Source organism: Eptesicus fuscus, chromosome 21 (assembly GCF_027574615.1).
Source record: "Eptesicus fuscus isolate TK198812 chromosome 21, DD_ASM_mEF_20220401, whole genome shotgun sequence".
In the NCBI taxonomy this organism is placed as follows: Eukaryota; Metazoa; Chordata; class Mammalia; order Chiroptera; family Vespertilionidae; genus Eptesicus; species Eptesicus fuscus.
The window spans coordinates 32131140-32153785 of NC_072493.1; the positions used below are offsets into that span (position 1 = coordinate 32131140).

Below are 22646 nucleotides of genomic sequence, written 5' to 3' on the forward strand. Positions count from 1 at the left end.
GAAGTGTTGCATCTAAAAGCCAAGGAATGCCACTGATTGCCCACCTGCACAAGTAGCTGGGAGACAGGCATTGAATGGACTCTCCCTAAGAGCCTATAGAAAGAACCAACCCTACCGACACCTTGATTTTGGAAGTCTGGCCTCCAGAACTGCGATAGGCTAAGTTTCTCTTGTTTTAGGTCATCAAATTTATGGTAATTTGTTATAGCAGTTCTAGCAAACTAAGACAAGTTTCCAAGTTTCTTTCCTAAGAAAATACTCAAAAATTATATAAAAGTTTACTCGTCATAAGGACGAGTCATAATTATAAGTGAGCTAGAATTATAAAATGTATATGAACTAGAAGTGCCTTAAAATCCAACAGCAGAAGAATGAGGAGCTAAGCCCCAGTATCCTGTAAGATTACTATCACTTCTTCTGTCTCTACCCTTCCCTTTTGTCTGTGAGAGAAAATAAAAATCTTCAAAGCTGTTTTTTCAGTGTTTCTCTGTCTTTAAGACAGGCCTGGGAATTTGGAATTTTGACACCATAACCTCTTGATAACACCTTTATTTCTGCCTGTGCATTTTGTCAAGAAAATGCAAACTGAATCAAGTAAAAAAACTTGCTTACCAAAGACCTCAGTCTGGAGGACCCAGACACCCTTTCTTGTTTCACCAAATTTTAATACCCTTTATTAATGTTAACTGCACAACACCAGAGGCAAAATATGTACCCTGTACCTAAAACTTGTCACCTCCATTAATTAAAAACAGGCTTATGGAATATAAAACTGTAAACTGCTAAACTTTTTTTCTAATTGTAAAGACACTTAATTGGCTTGTACAAAAGAAAAAGAATTCCTTTAGCCTCGCTTTAATGAGGTTTTTATTATTCAAATGGTACATTTTGCCCAGTTTTGACTATAAGCCATTGCAATTCAAAAAGCTCTGAGATGATTAATATTTACAAAATATCAAAGGAAAGTTCAAACTATAAAGATAGAATAGAAACAAAAATAGTATCATTTGGATTCCAAGGTTGATGCTATTAGTCAGCACTTTCAAGGACTGATATTTTTCTTCTTTGGTGGATTCTGGTCTGTGAGAGGTGAGTAAGGACAGGAAGGTTGTCTTGCGTGGATAGTATAGGAGATTCCAATATAGGTGTGTGTGGGTGTTATGTTGTGTGTGTGTGTGTGTGTGTGTGTGTGTACACACGCGAGCGCACGCACCTTTGCACCTGCTCTCTGTGGTTCTGAACTACCATGGAGAAAGCTCTATCTCTTTATTGAGTGGACCCAGCACCTTCTCTGAGCAGCTGGGGGTGATGTTTAGAAAGTAGTAATCAATTGCATCCTTGAGGGCCAAAACATTCCTTTGGGCCAGAGAACAACAACTCAAGAATAAGGAGGATGGGATTCTAATGATTTACCAGTGGGAAGCTCTGCTTGTCATCCATGGGCATGACGATTGGCCAAGCTTCTATCCAGGGTGGTCTTAGGGGAAACTTTTCACTGGAAAGAGCACTGAATGGTGATAACAAACCAAAGAGGGTCCTAGTCCAAAGGCTGTCGCCTACTGGCCTTTCGATAGCTGATCTCTACGTTATCTCCCCACTCTCCCTCCTTTTCTCCCTTTAATTCGGGTATAATTGACATGTACTATAATATTAGTTTCTGGTGTACAGCCTCTCAAGAGTCCCATCCATTGACTGTCCCTCTCTTTCTGGCCTTTTCGATCTCTCCCTCTCCACGGGTTCATTCTTGCTGTCTAATGGGCTAGTCAGGTTTTCCTGACCATGAGTTGGGAGAAAATCAGGAAAGAAAGAGGAGGAAAAAGAGAAAGACAGACAGGAGAGAGGGCTGGCAAGAAATGTCACCTTGACACCGGGGCTCTTTCAAGGGGTACCAACCTCTCCTTTCCCTTTTATGGCAACCTCTTTCCTTGCCCAATCGCACTTCTTTTCACCAAGCCAACTGAAGTCTGTCTCATCACTATCCAGAGTCTACCAAAGCTGTTTGGAGAGCAGAGGCTTCACAAGCACTACATCCAACAACTTCCTTTCTGTTGAGATTAGACCTCTGTCACAAAAGACCCACTCCTTCCTCCCTGATTCCTGTACCCTTTTCCCCTCTCAGTTTCTGTGATACATCTCATCTTGGACCTCCTCCTAATGCCACCCCTGCCTCATCTTCTGCCTCCTCCAGCCCTTCCTCAGCTACCCAGAGTTGCATTTTCAACCTCCTTTGAGTGAGTCTCAAAACCTTTCCCTACAGCAATTTCATCCTTTACGATGGCAAACTTCTCACCCACAGCTCCAGTGCCTGTATCCCTAAGGAACAGAATCTCATTCCTACTATCCCAAATCTAAATTCTTTATCTTCTCTCCAAGTTTTCCACCGTTAGAGATGTTCTTATTTCTGCAATGGGAGATATTTTCTAACCAGTCTCCTAATATATAAACACTGAGGAAACATTTGCTGCCAGTTTATACGCTAGATCCCAAGTGGGGGATGTGCAGGAGGCAGCTGATCTATGTTTCTCTCTCATCAATGTTTCTATTTCTCTCTCCCTTCCTCTCTCTCTAAAATCAATAAAAACTTTAAAAAACACACACACACACACACACACACACAACACACACACACACACAAAACATTCAGCCCTAGGTGATTTGGCTCAGTAGATAGAGTGTTGTCTCAGCCTGTAGACTGAAGGGTCTCAGGTTTGATTCTGGTCAAGAGCACATGCACAGTTTGGGGTGGGGGGGCGGAGTGGGGTGCAGGAAGCAGCCGATCAATGATTCTCTCTCATTAATGATGTTTCTATCCCCCCTCCCTTCCTCTCTGAAATAAACGTATTTTTTTTAAAAAAGGAAGCATTTGCTATCACATCTTCTCCCATAGTCTCTATGACTGATCAATGCCAATATCTCTAGGCCTTTCAGGGTCTCTTTAATACTCTGTCTAGTCCTTTATATTTCCAATGAAGTGGGTGTTAGGATGTTCTGTCTAGTTCTGATTTACATGTCCAGTGTACCCATTCCCAACCTCTGTGAGCACTGACTTAATATTCTGTCCAGTCCTTTACATTTCCAATGAAGTAGGTGTTATGATGTTCTGCCTAGCTCTGATTTACGTGTCCAGTGTACCCACTCCCAACTGCTATGAGCACTGACTTCTCCAGAAAATTGTCTCTGATTGATGGGCATCATCACATCTGAAAAATCATGCCCCACAGCCAGGTACTCTCTGAAAAAAAAAAAGAGAACCAACTCTATAATACCTTGTTCAGAGCTCCCTATAGGATCAGACTGAAACTAGTTTCCAGTTTAAATAACCTGTTTCTCTCCTTCTCTTGAGAGCACTTGCCCAATAAATCATCAGAGCAAACATCCCCATCCCAGGCTTGATATCTAGGGAACCCAAGCTAAGACAATGACTGTTATTCCACATTTTTCATTCAATATATTTAGATTCGGTCACTGCAATAGCCCATACTTGGCCTTGCCAGCTCTGCCCTCACCCTTACTGGACTCATCATGAATACTGGGGCCAAGTTAAAGACATTATCTATATATATAAAAGCCTAAGCAACTGGCTGACCAGTAGCTATTATGCACAATGACCACCAGGGGGCAGAAACTCAACACAGGAGCTGCTGAGCTGCCTTCACTTGGCAGCTGTGGTTCTTGGGTGACGCACCCAGAACCAGAGAGGAGGGAGCTCTATTCTGGGGTGCATCACCTGAGAACCACCCTCTCACAATCCTGGACCCCCTGAGGGATTTCAGAGAGCCAGTTTCAGCCTGATCCCCACAGGCCAGGTCAAGGGACCCCACCAGTGCACGAATCCATACACCAAGCCTCTAGTAAGTGAATAAAAGAAATATTGACAAAGACATTTTTAAAATGTATAAAACTAAATTACAAATAACCAGTACAAGATTTAATACGTTAAACTCTACTCCTAGTAAAAATTTTAAAAAGACAATTTCAACCTATCAAATTAGCATTTTATTTATATTATTTTCATTATGTTATAAAACACTGATTGACGTATGTATTCTTACACCCTGAATATGTATTGTTTTAAGCCAATATATTTGTGGTAATTTATTACAAAAGCAAGAAAAAACTAATAGAGTGAGGTAATAAATGTTTGCTGTTTTAAGTCACTAAGTTTGGGGGATAATTTAACAGCATCAGATAACTAATACATACATCATGCTATGTGCAAGAAGTCAGATTCAAAAACCTACACATAAAATTCTTCCATTTATATAACATTTTGGAAAATGCAAACTCTAGGGACAGAAAAAAACCAATGGTTGCCAGGGGTTGGGTGTAAGAGGCAAAGGGAAAATTTGGGGAAGGAGCTATGGAACTGCTCTGTATCTTGACTGTGGTGAGTCCATGACTGTGTGTTTGTCATGACTCCCAGAACTGTATAATAAAAGAGGTAAATTTTCTATACGTAGAATGCACCTTAACTTTAAATATGGAGAGAAACATAGTACTTTGTGTGTCTCTAGTGTATCAACTACACCCAGAAGGACTACAGCAAATGGGCCTCATTGGTCTCAACACCTCAGGAGTGACTTGCAGAGCACCTTGCACCTGACACTTGATTGATGCAAACTGCTGAATTTTATGAAACTCAAGTAAAATATGCATGGACTATTGACAATGTGCCTTGCTCCGAGTTCCAGGAGAATAACTGAGAAAATTTTAAAATTCTATTAGGTAAACCTAACATTGTAGAGATTAGAGAACACTTGTCCATGTGTATAGGACTCATGCTGACCATCCCCCTGTTCTTTCAATAGTTAGCTCAAATCGCACCTCTCTTGTGGAACCCCCTGGACCACCCAACCAAAGGAATGACTCTTTGTCTGAATTGGTAAAACATTTAGTATCTACACAATTCCTTAGGCAACAGACAAAGCTTGTCTTGGAGAACATTCTCCAAATGTTCTGATCAATCACAAAAATCCTCTCTTATGCAATTTTATAACCTACTTATGTGTCATAACAGGAGAGGGGCAGTCTGCAGCTTTGTCATCATATAAACTGACCCTAAGACTGGTCATAGAGAATTTTTAATGCATGCCTGTGTAATTGATCACACAGGCCTAGAAAATCTATAGAACTTTCCTTTGCTTGGAGCATTCATATGATTTCAGTCTGAGAAAACACCGTTGATAGGTCTTGGTATGTCACCAGTCTATTTTAATCATCATAGAAACCCATACGATGAGAAACCCACAGATGAGAAAATTAAGCTTCAAAAAGGTTTCCTGCCAGGAATTGAAGGAGCCAGAATTCAAAACTAGGGACATTTGCCGCTGAACTCTATTCTTTGCCATGAAAACACATAGGCATTAAAACAAGACAACAGGAAGGCATACTACTGCAGGCCGAGGGGTTGAACACAGATAGTGGTCTCCCTGGTAGGCATCCCCAGAGTTGTCAGTGCACACCCAGCACAGCTATGAGCAGCAGTGCTATTAGGTGACTAAGAAGTCAGAGTGGGTTAGAATGCTTGAACTTCAGCTTATCTCCAATCTGACTCTCATCCACAGTGATGACAGGAATGGAGATTTCTGGACAGTATAAAAACTTATGACACTTTTATCATATTTCCTTCTGATCCCCACTCAATGTATTCTTGTGTTACTTGATTTTCCCACTCAGACGGATCACCAGGATCCTTCACTCTGTCACCCTTCATTCTACATGTCACGACCTTCTCCATCTCCCAAGGGTTACTCAGAAGACATTTCCTTCCTCAAAGAATCCTTGCACCTCAACTGAAAAATAAGCAATATCTCCTTCTTCTGAACTTCCCAAACATTTCTCTAGACCTTTATCAAGGTTGATGATAGAGTGAGTGACAGAAAGACAGACACAAACAAAGATCCTTTGACAAACTACCAACAGATAGCTGCATGGGCAAGAAAACTGGCTGTTTCCCAAGTTTCCTAACCTTCTAGTCGCTACCAATGCAACAAGCTACTAGTAAATGAGTGGGGGAGGGAGGACGACAGGATCCCATTAGTTGCCTCCACAAATGTCCACTGCCATTTTTAACCCTACTGACTACCCTGAATGCTGATCAGTAACTGGCAACAACCCAACTCCAGCATGCCCGAGTGTTTATTGAACATCAAATTCTGAGTTGTAGCATCTCCCAGAAGGCTTGGTCTTCCATTCTACGTGGGGTGTATCCATTCCTACATTATTTAATACTTTTTTCTATCACGTGCTACATGTACAAATGTTGTTTCTGCCATTATGCAACAATCAATGTCCACCAGGAGAGAGATCTTTGTTCACCCAAGGTCTCGCATGTGGTAAGAAGCCTTTTGTACATTCCTGAATGGATACATCTGAATCAGTGCTATTTTTCCAATGCCATTTGGTCTATAGGCCATTAAATAGCCATGTTTTACAATATATTATTCCCTACAAAAAAGAAGGCATAAAGAGGAGGGGAAACGTTGATTTGGGTCTAAGTGATCATAAAGACAGAGTTATTTATGCTTTGGAGATAAGATCAGCCTGGTATGACTCAAGGAACCTACAATCAAATACATAATTTCAAACCTGAAAACTTAGAAGTGTCCTTTAAAACAGTCTGTGAGAAGCAGTAGCAAACATCATGGCATTGAGTTACAGTGAAGATTTGTATTCAAATTGTAACATACTCCCTCCCCAAAAAATAAGACAGACTTTCACAGGTTAAATAAACACCCCAGGAATGTTTACACAATTGTGGCTCTTGAGAATTCCATTTCAAACACAACAAAAGAATGAGCTAAGTAGAATGTTATATAAAGGGAAACACTTTTCAATTTCTCCCTGAAACAGAATGTCACACCATCTGGGTTACTTCTCAAGCGAGTAACAAGCATTCATACTATTTGGAAATACTCTAAAATTCAATAGAAAGGGACTAAGGACCCAAAATCACCAAAGCAATTGTTTCAGGTGGTCAGCTGTATTGTTCTCCCAGGAAAGGAGGGGGGAAATATTATAGAATTTCAAGGTGTATTCTGCTTAAATAGCTCAGGCAGGTTTATTTTGAATTTAAAGATGGCAGCATAAAACTTAATGTAACAATTCTCTTCTACAGCGATCTCAATTGCCAGGGAAGGTTCCCTACACTCCAGCAATCACCAAAACCAAGACCACAATGCCCAACATGCAGGGTACATACTAGCAAAACTCAGGATGACTTTAGGTGACATATAGGCAAGCTTTTTAAAAAGTGCTTATTTGCCGTAATGTACCAGGGAAAAAATATGTAATTAGCCTCTCAAACTCACAATGATCGTATTTAATAAAGACTGAATATGCTAATTGACCCTCATGCCGTCGCAAAGATGGCGGCACCCACGGCCAATAAGGAGGGAATATGCTAATTGACTGTCCTGCCTTCAAAGATGGCAGCGCCCACAGCCAATAAGGAGGGAATATGCTGATTGACTGCCCCGCCCTCAAAGATGGCGGTGCCCACAGCCAATAAGGAGGGAATATGCTGATTGATGGTCACACCCTCAAAGATGGCAGCTCCCATAGCCACAAGATGGTGGCACCCAGTCCCCTCATCCCTGCTGGGGTGCCAGCCTCTGGAGTCCCCCACTATCCTCAGCCCCTCAGCTACCCAGGGCCAGCCCAAGGCACAGGCAAGCCTCAGATGGAGGCTGCCCAGCCGCCCAGGGCCACCCGAGGCTCAGGTAACCAGGGCCAGCTGAGGCTTGAGCTGCTGGCAGTGGCAGCAGCAGAGGGGTGTCACCTTCCCCTGATCACCGGGTTGCCTCCTGCCCCTGAGGGCTCACAGACTGTGAGAGGGGGCAGGCCGGGCTGAGGGAACCCCCTCTCCAGTGCATGAATTTTCATGCACTGGGCCTCTAGTAATAATGATAAAGGGGAATGATAATAGTCAGCTTGTTTGATGGTTGTGAGAATTAGAGAGAAAATGTAAGTGCCTAGCCCTGGCCATGGGAGAGATGGTACCTAAAATAGATCATTTTCTTTTTCTCAGCTCCCTATTTCCTAGGGCTTGAGCTACACTTTGGAACATGATACCCATTCAGAGATACAAAATATGTATATATAATTTTCCCCAACATTTATATAAAATACCTATATATTGTTTCCCATGCAATTATTCAATATCTCTGGGAGATAGGGTCCTGAATAAGCATGCAAGGAAATAAAGCAAATAACACAAGAGAAACACAAACACGTAAAACCAACATCAGCTTAGGTGGTCAGTGACCACCCAGCTGTGTTTCTAAATTGTAAAGGCCCCACATATTTTGAGAATGTGAAGGATACTATCCAATATTAAAATAATAATTAACCCAGAGTGTATTCTGCTGTCAAGATAACCTAGCCACACTTTGTTTTTAAGTTGGAATAGAGAAAATAATCCAAAACAATCAGCAGGAATAGAGCGGAGCACTGGCTGTATCCCCTGGAGACCACCAAGAATTTTTCATTTCATGCACCATTTACAACTTCTTATAGTGAATTCCAGAACACCAGTACATACACTTAACAGAAAATGGAAACACTCTTTGTTATTTCCTTAAATTTTTGCCTCATGTCCATTATCTTGATTATACACTCCCATTCCATCATAGGCATCCCTGGCAGCAAAATCTCAAGCTCATTTATTCTGAATGGGGGCAAATGTATATCAGGAGTACACCTACCTACATCATACTCTTTCAAGAGGGCTTTCTAGGAAAAATGCATCAATTTGATAATTATGCCACCAATGGCACTTAATCTAACTGGCTTAATATTTCAATAATGCTACAATTATAGCTGTTTCCATTTTTTCTCCTGCCTTTTACATGGGGACTTTATTGCCCTCTGTTCTAGGAATCTATATATATATAAAAGGCTAATATGCTAAGTGCCCCTCGACCGTACAACCAGTCACTATGACGTGCACTGACCACCAGGGGGAAACACTAAACCCAGGAGCTGCCATAACACATACTGGCCATTTACAAAGAAACAGCACTGCAGACCTGGTGCTGACAAAGCAACACTCGGCTTCCCCCAAGTGGGACACAGGCCCTACCACTACCCCAGAGCAACACCCCACCAAATCACAGCTGACGCTGCTGAGACCCCAAAATGTGGCCCCAAGCCCAGCCTGGAAACGGTCACTGTGGGCACTGGGTAATGACACACATGGCAACACCCGGCTTCCTCTCCCTAGCAACTAGCCTCCTTAGAGTTTCTTCAGCCCAGGAACACAACTTGCTGTATAGCCAGGTGCAAACACTTTACACTTTAGCCAAATGTCTGTGAAGCATTTTCCTGTGCCTCATCTCATTTGCTCCTCACAGAAGTCCTGGAGTAGGTAGATAGGAGATTCGGTGAAATCCTATTTTCTTTTCGGCTAAGAAAATAAAATCCTATTTTATTTTCTTAGCCAAAAAATGGAGATTTAGAAAGCTTAGAAACTTGACCCAACTGAAAAGAAAGAAATGGTGGACCTTGAAAATGACCTCAGGTTTCCTCACTGCACAGAATATAGTCAAATACTGCTGCAGTTAAATATTTTACCCTTTGTTCTCCCTGAGTGATCTACAATAATAATCTGCTTCATGTTGATATTTACTGCTGTGTTGCTGACAATTACCTGAAAGAGAAGTTGGGTGCTTCACTGGGCTGGAAAAGTTTAGCTAAATCAGAAAGCAGGTCTAATTAAGCAAGTTTATTCTATATATATATATAAGGCTAAGTTGACTCACACATGCATGATACATTTAAAGCTCTCGCTGGCGCCAAAATTATTTCAATCTGTCATCGTCGATTATGAATTTGGTTGACACTTCTATTATAGAGAAAGGGCAAACAGCAATATTAAGGTATTTCTTCTAATTAATTTCCTTTCAATGTGCACGAATTCGTGCACCAGGCCACTAGTATTTAATAAAGTGGACAATCAATGACAAGTACAATAAAGATGGGAGGGTGGGAAGAATAGGAATAAATAACTTCCAATATGCTTATAACCTAGTCACCTTACTTGAACATAGTTCCCATAGATTGAGAAAATGCAAATTAACCCAAGTCTCTCTTGGCACATTCTCATTTGTTCATCTGGCAAATGAATCATGGTCAGGTCCTAAGAAAATTCACTTGTGATATGTAAAAAGTATGGGGAGGCCAAATTAGAGTTTAGTAAACTCCACAAGGGAAGGCAGAGAATGTGAACATTATTCATGCAAATGAAGGAAGGAAAGAGGCTGGTGGATGGGGAGGGCTGGGGTTGGCCTCACTGAGAGCAGAGGGAATTTTTGTCTATGACCCTCAGTTCTCTCATCATAAAATACAGGAAGTCACAACAATGGACTAGAGACACCTCTGAAGGACTGCCCCTCCTGTGCTCCCACACCTAGCACCATGCCTGACAGACAATAGAAGATGCTGAATCACTCTACCCCTGAAAGTTAAATATCACCTGTTAAAAGCTCTCTGTATCTCTGTTCACACCTATTCTCTGCATCTCTGTTCACACCTATTAAGTTCACTGTCATTTGATTTTTAAAGCACTGCATGCAGTTAGTACTTTTTTAAAAACCCATACCATCTCTATGTCACCACTGTCCACAATACAGTCACTTACATGCCACTTGCCTAATTTTTGTTATATTGAAGGACCACCTGTATTTAATTTTAAAATATGCACTGGGAACCAACTCATCTATCTTTATCAACCTCATCCTTTGCACAAACGTCCACTAAGTGGGGTAGCTGCTCTGGTTTGGGGTTTTAAAAATTAGCATGTGCTACAATAAGTAGAATATTGGCCGGTGAACATTTTAAGTGTGAATGGTGATGTGTAAACTTCAGGAAACTGAGCCCTATGGCTCACAAGCTGGTATAGTTAGGCTGCTGGGCAGTGGGAGTCACTAAATGAACAGTCCATGTGGCCTTGAAAAACACACCCCCTACTAAGAAATTGAAATTATCCAGGAAACTTGAGGGAGGGACTAGAGGTGGCAGTAAATGACTTGGTAAGACTATTGAGAACACATTTACTCTTATAACTGAAAATGCCGCCTTCTCTCTTTGACAAGGATTTCCTTGTGGGAAGGTTCTTATGTCCGTGCCACAGTGTCCAGTACAGGGTCTTGAGCATAGTTGAAACCTGTCATTTATTGACCGCACTTCTGTTAAAATTATACCTGGGCATCCTCTCCAAATAACATGCACTCCTGAAAGCATTCTACTCAGTTGGAAAGTAGGGAAAATAAAGGCAATGAAGAAATAACTAGCCTTTTTAGAAAGGCACTGTCATTCCTTCAAATTAAAAGTATTTTTTGTGGACATGAAACAATATAAAGCATTAGAAGACATTATTTACGAACTCCTGATATCATGGATGCATAAATACTACTGAAAGAATGATGGGGAGATATATATATATATTTATTTGTAGACTAGTATAAGTACCCAATGATGATTTCATTACTATTATGCAGAGACTTTATTTAAAACATACCTCACACAGTTACATGTAGGGAGGGGGTTTCAACGTAGGGTGGCAGAGATGAACTTACAGAGACAATAGGAAAAAAATTAGTTGGGGAATGTCCTTAAGCGCATGGTCAAGTCACTCAAACAATAAAACATCTCATACATTTTGTAAATTTCCTTGCCTAGAGATATATGGAGCTGTAACAGAGTTCAGAAAGCCCCTGACAGCTGTGCTGCCATTCAGACCTGAAAGATTCCATGTTATGATAAAAATTAATGTACTCTGACATCCTCTGGGACTCCCAAGGCCCTGGGAATAGCTAATGAAGAAATACAACCTTGCCAGAGAACAGCACACAGCGCTGGAGTTGAGGATTAATTCAGATTTAGTAATAGCAGTGTGGCCCCGCTGTCATCAGCTGTAAAGCAACCAGACCCCAGGGTCAAAGGGAGCCAGCACTGATTGGTTAGAATTATTTCCTGGGACAGGAGAGGTCAAATAAACAAAAAGCTTTACAAAATAATTGAGCCCAAGTTGGATTCCGTCTGTTACTTTGTGCTAATGCTCTCTTCTTAAACCAAATAGGGGTCACTCAACATCTTGGTCTCTTGTTGGCTATGATCATAGACTTGAGAACTTTCTCTCGAGGACACGTGCTTCTCCAGTGATTAGAAGACCCGAGCATGCCCCAGTGGACACTCCTTCAAGAGGAGCTCAGAAGGGGTCATGGTGTTGAGCTCTAAAGGAACGCTAATCCCCAAAGAGATATTTCACTGTCCCTACCTACTTTCCAACTCCTTTTACCCCTAAGTATCATGATGTCTTCCAAAAGGGCAAATAATGAGAATAATGTTCACAGCAGAGTTATTTATAGTAGCCAAAAAGTGGAAATAAACTAAAAGTCCATCAACTGATGAATGTTTAAACAAAATGTGGTCTATCCATAGGATGGGATATTATTCAGCCATAAAAAGCAATGAAGCACTGCAACACTACAACATGGATAACCTTGAAAACACGGTTAAGTGAAAGAAGCCAAACACAGCCTGGTCAGGTATCTCAGTGGTTAGAGTGTCGTCCCAATACACCAAGTTGCCAGTTTAATCCCCAGTCAGGGCACATAGAAGAATCAACTAATGAATGCATAAGTAAGTGGAACAACAAATTGATTTCTCTCTCTCTTTCTCTCCCCCCACCCCTTCCTCTCTCCCTTAAATCAATCAATACATTTAAAAATAAAAATAAAAGAAGCCAGAGAAAACTTATTGCATGATTCCATTCATATGAAATGTCCAGAATAGGCCAATAGGTAGAGACAGAAAATAGATTAGTGGTTGCCTAGGGTGGAGGGAGTGGGAGGAAGATAGGGAGTGACTGCTAAGGGTTTCTTCTTGGAGTAATGCAAATGTTCTGGAATTAGTGGTGATGGTTCTACAACTCTGTGCCTATACTAAAAACCATTGAATTATGAACTTTAGAGTGATAAATTTACAGCATATGAATTATAGCTCAATTTACACACACAAAAAAAGCCAGGGTTCTGAGATACCTGGCCTAAAACCCTCAGAATGAGTTAAGTGGCCCCCAGGTTTCCCATATTTTTCCAATGTTCTACAATTGACATGTACCATTTTTGTGGTCACAGAATTGTGTAATATAACATTATTTATTCACAGTACCAAAATAAACAGGTTTTAACATTTGCCTTTAAAATCATAAAGCCATTTAAACCTTTTAAAACAAAATAAAATTAGGCAAATGTGATCATATCAAAAACTGCCCCAAGACATGCACAATAGAAAAGGCAGGATGAGAAGCCGCAGTTGGCTGCCAGCCCTTGCAGGTGCTAAACAGCAAACCCAGTCTTCCACCAGGATAGCAAAGAAGGGGCTTCAGAAAATAATGGACCTGCTGCAAAACTCCACTAAGTATGGACACCCTCCACGGGAAGAGAAGGAAGGAGGAAAGATCTGTTTGGTCCAAGGCACTTGAGGGTCAAACAGGGCTGAGGAGCCTGAAGTTAAAGTCTATTTTGGTATCAGGGTCTTTAAAGGGCATAGCTACTTCTTGTCTAAGATCAATGTGAAGCCTTCCCTCTAATAAGGTGGCCAGTCCTGCCCTAAGAGCCAGAGCTACATTAGAGGAAGTTCCTGAAAAATCACCAGAGTTACATGCTGGAGCTGAGCTGAAGCTACTAAAATGCACCCAGGAGGAACGTAGGGCACCACCATCTAAGACAAAGAATGATCTAGAAAATGATAAATGAAAAGAGCTGAATGACAGCCAGTTCTTCCTGACTCCCAGTCCAGGGCTCAGCCCCACTTCCTCACCACTCAGTGCCATTGACCAACCCCAGACTTCCTTACCAATGACAGAAAAGCTAAGGTTTCTCTTCTGATCTACCAGGAAGTGGTTTCTCCTCTCTGTGGCTGCAATGGCCTCAGATGATTTGAAAAGCAACTAAGAACTTCAATGATGAATAAACAGAAATCTTGCATTTATAATAAACATTTCACTTTAATTAATAAATCCAAGTTGTATAAATCATATTTTATATCTTAATAGTACTGCCTAGTTTTTGAGGAAGGGATAAGAAAGAGTTACATGTAACTTTTATGGAGGGTGATTTGATTTCATAGATGATTAAAAGATATCCATATACTTTGTTCCAGAAACTCCTCTTATAGGAATTGACCCTAAGAAGACAGGAGATCCAAAAAAAGTAAGTATAGAACATGATCACAGTGTAACAAAAAACTTAGAACCTAGCAGCCAAAATTCAAGATAAGTTAAATAATTTTATCTCTTTGCAATGGATCCACAATAAAGTCCTTAACATTCAAATTAGAGAAGAATATTTAATAACATGAAAAAGTGCTCATGGCATACTCAATATAAAGAAAAAATATATATGCTTGGATATAAAAATATATATGTAACATAACTATTTCACACTGAGTAGTGTACTTATAATAAAAAAGGAGAGCTATAATTTAAGTTTATAAAAGGATAATAACAAGTGCTGACAAGGATGTGGAGAAACTGGGATCCCCATGTACTGCTAGTGAGAATGTAAAATGGTGCAGCGGCTGTGAAAAAGAATGAAAGTTCCTCAAAATGTTAAACATAGAGTTACTATATGATCCAGCAACTGACTCCTAGACATATACGCAAGAGAAATGACTATATCTACACAAAAACCTGGACAAGAATGTTCATAGCAGCGTCATTCATAACAGCCAAGATGTATAAACAGCCCAGATGTTCATCAACTGATGAGGGAGCAGAGAATAACCAGGACTGGAGACCTGCTGGGTGGACTGTGCCCAGTGCCCCACACAGCACCACGTGAACATCACCTGGGGAGCTTTTTTAAAAGTCCGAATGCCCAGTGCACACCCCAGAACACTCAAATCAACACGTCAGAGGGTAGCAGCCAGGCATCAGTGACTTATAAAATCCCCAGCTGATTCCACAACATGGACAAGTTGAGAAACACTGTCCCCAAGAGACAGTCTCTGGGGAGTCTGGAGAGCTGATGTGGGAGACTGAGGCACTGCTGTCCTTTTAGGAGGGGGTCGTTCTGCCAAGATCCGTTTCCCAAAGATGTATCATTTGTGGACTTACCCATTCCTTGTACTTCTGAGCATTTTAGAAGCATTTTTCTTCTCTCTGGTTTTGGTTATAAATTATTGCATAATGTCAGCTCAAACATCTTTTTTATTCTGAGCTGGTGACTGAGCTATAAGAGCAGGCTGGCTTTAAAGGCAACCTGAAGAATGTCACTGCTAATTGAGAGGCTCTGTTTATATTTTCCTGAATGACAAGGTACGCAGGAGATTCTTACAAAATGAAGAAAAGAAAGGACTCATAGTATTAAAAACAGTGCAGCGACAAGTAGTTCACCTAAAAATATATTCTTCCTTGGGGATTTTCAGCAGGCTGCCACAGTGTAATGCTGGTGATTTATTTCAAATGTATATTCAAGTTTTTAAGCTGACAAGAATTAGCTTCTCAACAATTTACTGGGGGAAAAAGATATTTCCCATGTTATTAAAATATGATTTCAGTGTGGTTTAAGCACAAACTTCCCAACATGTCAATTATGTAAAAGTAGAACTCCAATGTGACAATGGGGGTGGTTAGATGGTACAAGGAGAAAAACCAAGCTGCATTCATGGGCCAAGTTGAGAAATATAATTCTGAACCACAGACATTGAAATACTTTTCCCAAGTCTTACATAAACCAGGATTTCTCTGAGAATAACCAAATATTAACCTTAACATCATGGATTTGCTGTGCCAATGGCTGTGTAGGTGGTCTCGGTGGAGGTCAAAGAACAGGCTTGGCAGGGCTCAGAGGTGTCAGTTCCTCTCCAAGCCAAGCAATGCCAGGCTAGTATGTTCACATGGCCATGCCACAGCAAGGTAGTCCTGGCTCCTAGATGATAGATTCCTAGAAGACAACATTTGTGATATTTTCCCAAAATAACTACTGTATATTTCATTACTTTCAAATTTATTTCCCAAGATCTATAAACGTGTAACCTCCATGCTCCCAAAAGAGGTACCAATTCAAGAACTTTCAATGGCTGAGAATTGACACCCTAAAAGAAAAGTTTTGGTCACCAAATGGAACTAGTGTTTCTATTTTTGCCCTCCCTCCCATCCATGTATCTATCCATCCATCCGTCCATCCATCCATCCATCCATCCATCCATCCATTCATCCATCCATCCATCCACGCCCCTGCTTGAGTTTACTATAAGGCAATGAATGTAATAATTGCAAAGGATAATGCTAATGAAAATAACAATGTTACAAGCTAAAATTTATTGACTGTTTATTAGATATCAGGCACTATGTTTTAAGAACATTATGTGATTTAATCCTCTCAACCACACCACAATGCTATCACTATCATCTCCCACTTTTACTGATGAAGAAACTGAGGCTCAGATAGATGAAGGCAGTTGCCAAGGTCACCATTTTAGTAAGCTATGGAACAGAGATTCAAAGCTAAGACAAAGATGAATTAGCCAAGGTTTCTGCTTCTCTGGGGCTCAGTCTAACAAAGAAAAAATGATATAGGCAAAAGCATCCCCAAAGTATTCCAAGCACGATGCTTGGGTATGTGTTTGATGCTTCAAAGAGTGACTTGCCAATTCAACCACTGTGTAGCAGAAGTAAAAGAAGGAAACAAGGCAGGTTCTGTAGAGACTGTGAGAAAACCACCAAGTGAGTAGGTGATGGAGAGGTCAGAGGGATGTGGCACAAGTCAGATTGGCAGGCCCAGAGTCAGGAGGCAGAACTTGTAAGTAGCTCTGTGAGGGGCAGAGTCTGGAGGCACAGATTTGGGAGGACATGACTATAATGAAGGTGGATAAGGGGCCATATCCCAGAGGCGTTGGTGGGCCACACCTGCAGTACAGCCTTTGCAAGACCTCACTAAAGGGTTTTTCCACAGGACAGTGTCAGGCAGCAGAGCAATCACTCTGGCAGTGCAGATGTGTACATAGCAAAATGACCCTCTGGTCTTCTCCTGTCTACCTGATCAGCATCATTATGAAGACAAGTAGGAACTAAGGGGAAATAAACACTGACATGTGGACTAAATGTATAAATATGACTGCAAACAAGAGTAAATAGCTGCCATTTCTGCTTAAACTGACTCCGTGGAGAGAGACCATCTAGATACCTGGTGGAAAACAGGCTGAGTACCTTAATTGAAGGGATGAGCCTCTTCCCTATTGGGTTGGTTTAACCTCTTTTACACATATTGCAGGAAAACAATTTCTTCTTGGTGATAGAAAATTGGCTGGAAGAAGCATCTCCTTCGACCTTGAAGTGACCTTAATAATTGTCCCAGTAGGCAGGGGTTGTCATCCATCCTATTAATGGGACAAATCTCCTTCCAAGGCAATGCATCTTACATGATGCACTTCCCAAATGAGACAGATCTTTCTGATTCTCCAAAATGCTGTCTAAGCTGAGTCCAGTGAGAGAGCAGATTTCAGCTCAGTTCTAGCCTCACCAACAACTCGCTAGAATAACCTTGGTCATGGTCCTTAACCTCTTTAAGCCCCAATTTCTTGATCTGTGAGATGTGGTACATCATTGTATTAGGCTGAACCATAAGATACTACCACTCTTCAAGCCTTTTGTTCTACCCTCTGAGTTCTTATGAGGATAAAATGGGATGGCATATAAGTGCTTAACTGTGCATGATGCATAATAAATAGGTGATAAATTTTAATCATCATCATCATCATCATTATATGGTTCCAAGTCCCAATTAGGACTACAGTGTCCTCATTATAAATAAACAATACTTAGTTGTGGTAGTTGACCTGCTTACACCAAACTCATCACAGAACACTGTTCTACTCAAACTCATCTTTTTGATCAGCCTCTAAGTATCAGCACTTTCTGCAGAGAATTAAAATAAACTACGCACACAACAATAGCTATATGTACTTATTTATCTTGACCAGATCTAACATAAACCATTTTCTAAGAAAAATCACACTTATTTCTCATAGTGAGAAAGGATGCTATTAAAATGAGTTACATTTCAAGGGATAGTGGGTTCTAGTCCATGGATTAACAGAACACAATCACCAGATCAAATAAAATATCCAACTCACTTCCTGCTTTTAAATAAAATTTTATTAGAAAGCAGCCATGTCTACTCGTCTACACTTTAACAGAGGCTACTTTTGCACTAAGATGGTCTGATTCAACACTCAAAATGCACTCAATACTGACTGAATGGCTGCTACAGACCATCTGGCTCACAAAGACAAAATATTTATATAGATATTTAAATAAATATTTATTTCTTTTCGAAAAACTTTGCTGGCTTGTGCTATAGTCAAGTGCTTTAAGAGATCTTTGTTTAATACCAGCAACAAAATTAATATTCTTAGCTAAAGCTGATGACATAATACCAGCACTAGTGGATTGACGAGTGTGGGAAGGAAGAGGCAATCATGGAGTAATTGTATTTACCCTTCAAAGCTGGGTTTCTATTCTTCCTGGAAGGGACATTTTTGTGTGTCTTCAATTAACATACATCACTTTGATTTTATGAAACATGATAGTGATGGCTGACCCTAGAATTCTGTTGGGAAATCAAAACTGTTTATTTTGCTAACATGGTTGTGGTTAATTCAAACACATTTTCATGTATTCCTTAGTAGTGATGACTTTTAATGATGGCAAAAGGCTCACGGAAATTTTTTTTCTGACAAATTAAACTGCTAAGAGGCCCGTAATTAAATTAGCTTAATAATTTTTTCTTCCCTACCAAGAATATGTTTTTTAATATGGCCATCATGAAAAGTTATGATAGTGTCCTTAAGTTTCATGACTACTATAAGAGAGAGATAAGGCACAGAAATGAGATGGCAAATGTTTAAACCCCATGTCTAGACCGTTCCTGGTACTACTGTAAGCATTGGATAAATAATGAGAGGAAGGGAAACATTTAAAACTAAAAAGAAGGGAGAAGAAGGCATGTGAAGTACTTTGGTATACCAGAGTACGCAGCAAGTTCATTATTTTGAATATATTCCATGGTACCTCATTTATTCAAAGCAGGTTGCTCTTTTTTTTTTAAGAAGATGAATTTAATATATCTAGGTATTTATACATGTTAGGTATAATAATATGAGCATAAATATAGGAAAAAGAATATAGACATATAGAAATAAATTTTCTATATTACACTAGAATTAAAGTTAGTATCTGTGATAAATAAAATCTGGGATATGCCCTAACTGGTTTGGCTCAGTGGATAGAGCATCGGCCTGCAGACTGAAGGGTCCCAGGTTCGATTCCGGTCAAGGGCATGTACCTTGGTTGCGGGCACATCCCCAGTTAGGGGGTGTGCAGGAGGCAGCTGATTGATGTTTCTCTCTCATCGATGTTTCTAACTCTCTATCCCTCTCCCTTCCTCTCTGAAAAAAATCAATAAAATATATTTTAAATAAATAAATAAAATCTGGGATAGATTCTCATATATTAAGATGTATATGGTTAATCCCAGAGCATCTACTAAGAAAATAACAAATAAAACAGTAAAAATAGCATTAAAATATTAAAATTTTGACCTGGAAAACTATTTACTTAATATGAAAGGAGGTATTATCAGAAGCATAAAGGTATTAAAAAGACATGAGACATAAGAAAAAGAAAAATTTCAGACATAAACCCGACTATATAAATAATAACATTAAAATCAAATGGATTCAAAATTCAATCAAAAGGCAGAGATTTTCCACCTAGATCATTTTTGGAGATACTCAAGTATATGCCATCTACAGGAGACACATTCTCTACATTTAAATGTACATTTAGGTTAAAGTATCAGATTGGAAAAATATATATTATTCAAATAGCAACCATTGAAAGTAGGTTGCTCTTAAGGCAACTCTGGAAAAGCTACTTAAAGCCAGGTGAAACAGATGTGACAATGGCAAAGAAAACAGAGTCTAGCTATTTACTCTGAAAGAAAACTGAAATATCCCTCAAGTCCATGGCTTTACTAACAATGAAGAGGGGGAATACTCAGTAATCAGTACTCTGTGGTCCTCAGTGGAATTTCACTATAGTAACAACCTTTTCTGCTTGATCTTGTCATGCTTATTTGCTGTGGGCAAAGTGAAGCTGAATTCCTCTCTTCTCTTGATGGCCAGGAATCCCAAAGCTCATTCATAGGCCCAATTTTTAATGAATGTGAAAGACCTTATATAATAGACTCTCTTCCTCTATGATCACATCTTACTAGTCTATTTTTATTTCCCTTTCCTGTTTGAGTCAATTCCTTTTTTCTATTTTATCTATATGTATTATTTAAAATTTTCCTGTTTGAGTCAATTCCTTTTTTCTATTTTATCTATATGTATTATTTAAAATTTTAGGATTTTCCAGCTGGCATGGCTCAGTGGTTGAGCATTGACCTATGAACCAGGAGGTCACAATTTGATTCCCGGTCACAGTTTGATGCTGGGTTGCGGGCTCAATCCCCTGTATGGGGCACACAGGAGGCAGCGGATCAATGATTCACTTCCATCATTCATGTTTCTATATCCCTTTTCCTTCCTCTTTGAAATCAAGAAAAATATATTTTAAAAAATTAGATGATAAACAAATATATTTTAAAAAATCAAGATGATAAAAAAAATACATGTTAGTAACAGTCAATGGCACAGTGCACTGAGCTATATCTGGTTATTTCATACATATGGCTATTCTCAACAACCCTAACAGGTATATGTGAACCTCTACTTTACATAGATTTGGCAAGTGAGGCCCAGAGATGGTAAGAGTTTTCCCAAGGACACATAGCTAGTAAGTAGTAGATCTGGGATTTAAATTCAAGTTCACTTGATCCCAAAACCCTGTATTCGTTCCACTACACAAGTGGACGTCACACTGTGGCCCCTGGCAAATCCATCCCATCACCTGTTTTGATAAAGTTTTACTGGAACACAGTCATATTCATCCATTTAAATATTGTCCATGTAGTTTTCATGCTACAAGCCAGAGCTAACTACAACAGAGATCTTACGGCATGAAAAGTCTAAAGTATTTATTCTCTAGCCCTTTATACAAAAGTTTGCTTACCCCTGTGCTATACTGCATTGCTTAAAGTTAGTATTTATGTTTATTAAGGAATGACAGTATATTTTAGAAAGAGTTCTAAAGAATTATATAAAAGCAAATGATGCTGAAAGAGTTAATTTTCAGAAGATTAAAAATTTACTTGTGAGGGAAGCATTCTTTCCTGATGTTTCTAAATATATTAAATGTTTCACAATATAATTTTTTAATAACTTAAGATGGAAAATGTATGGGATGGCAAAAAACTTATAGACTTTTAAATGTTTTCCTTAAAAAGTCATAATTAAGATCTAGATTTAGAAAATTCATTACAGCTAAAACCTGACTCTTTGTTTTTATTTATTTTAGTTTTCATACAGTGTAGAAAAGCAAAGCAACATGATCCTCTGTTAGGCAAACCAGAAATGAATTTCTCATGTTGAGCAAAGAGTAATGCAGATATGTTGGCTAAAACATTATTCTTAAAGTTGATCTGAGGAGAGAAAGAAAGATTAAGCCATAATTTACACAATGGTCTTCGGGATAATTTATCCCTCAAAATTTGGAATTTATTTATAATTTATAGCCCACCCACTTCCATAGAAGAATTTGAGACAGCAAAATTTGGAATAGGAATCCAAGAATATTATATCTGGGATTAGTACATGCAAGTTCTGAACGTAATTTAGTAAAAAGTGAAAATAAATAACTGTGTTAAAGATTTTTCTCCTTCAAATGTTTAAAAAATAAAGATGGGGTAGAAAACTTTTAATCTTTTCTTTTAAACATTACTATCCTCTATTATTTCTTTAAAATTAAGGAAGCCTAATTTCTTTAAATTATGCTGGAGACAGAAAGTTAAGAAGAGAAAATAGAAATCCATGATCAACAATGAAGTTCTAGAAACCTTCAGAACTGCATGTATTATGTTAATATGAACTTAACCATCAATTTCAGTTAATTTCCATCATGAATCAAAGCCCTTGGTCAGAATTAAAAGAGCTGATTGGTAACTGGGTTGCAAGCAATTGGATTTGCTATACATTACGTGCAACCACCAACTTTTAAAATTCCAGGATTGGAACCATGGTATTATTTCAGCAATATATGGAACTCAAACTATAAAACATCTGAAAAAGAAAATATTTATGGAGTTCCCAGGTCTTGGAGCTGTTGAGCTCTTCCAGACCCTATTCAAAATGGGTGCTTCTCAGTAAACTAGGCATAGGACTAGGGGTGAAAATGTGCAAAATAGCCACAAACAACATGTTACTATTCCAGAGCCCATCGCAGAAAATCCCAACGTGTGGTCCGAATGATCTGTAAGGGTCCCAATCCTCATGCTCTGAGGGATGCCTCTGCTGCCAGGCAGTGTGGAGTCTGGCTGCACTCCAGGATTGCAGTTGAAACAAAAATATCCCTCAAAACTCAGTTTGGTTGGGATTTACCACAGGCTTTGGTTTGGAACTTTCCAGTAATGCCCAAAATAATTTGACCTGAGACACACTGGCTGACCACCACCATCACTAACTCCTGGGAGAACTGT

General features: G+C 39.5%; 1 protein-coding gene across 1 annotated transcript in view; it reads right to left on the reverse strand.

The window, feature by feature from the left end:
• Positions 1 to 22646, reverse strand: part of WWOX (WW domain containing oxidoreductase) — a 282450-nt gene that overhangs the window by 16617 nt on the left and 243187 nt on the right. The window lies entirely within an intron of this gene.